Source organism: Penaeus monodon, chromosome 22 (assembly GCF_015228065.2).
Source record: "Penaeus monodon isolate SGIC_2016 chromosome 22, NSTDA_Pmon_1, whole genome shotgun sequence".
In the NCBI taxonomy this organism is placed as follows: Eukaryota; Metazoa; Arthropoda; class Malacostraca; order Decapoda; family Penaeidae; genus Penaeus; species Penaeus monodon.
In genome coordinates, this window is record NC_051407.1 from 1,700,450 (window position 1) to 1,700,845 (window position 396).

Sequence of the window (396 nt, forward strand, 5' to 3'; positions counted from 1 at the left end):
AAGGGGGAACTCTTTTTTTCTAATGAGGAATTTTAAGTTATTGTTATTGCTTACAATTTCTTTTTCTTTTTTCCTGGGTAATTTTTTCCCCCGGGATTAATTGTATTTTTACTTTCTTTTTTATGCATTTGTATTTTTTGCTGTATTTTAAAATTACCTTGGCAAAAAAAAAATTTTGATGTATTTTATGTTTTTATTTTATACCGGGCTCCCCAATTTGGCTTTCAGGGAGTGGGTTTTGGGGGAGGGGGGGAAATGGGCCTTATTAAAATTTAATTTTCAGGATTGTCCCCCTGCCCGGGAAAAAATAACGCAATATTACGATAATTTGCTGCTTTGTATCCCCCGGTCGGTTTTCCCGGGGGGGCCCCCCGGTAGGACACAAGGTTTCACATC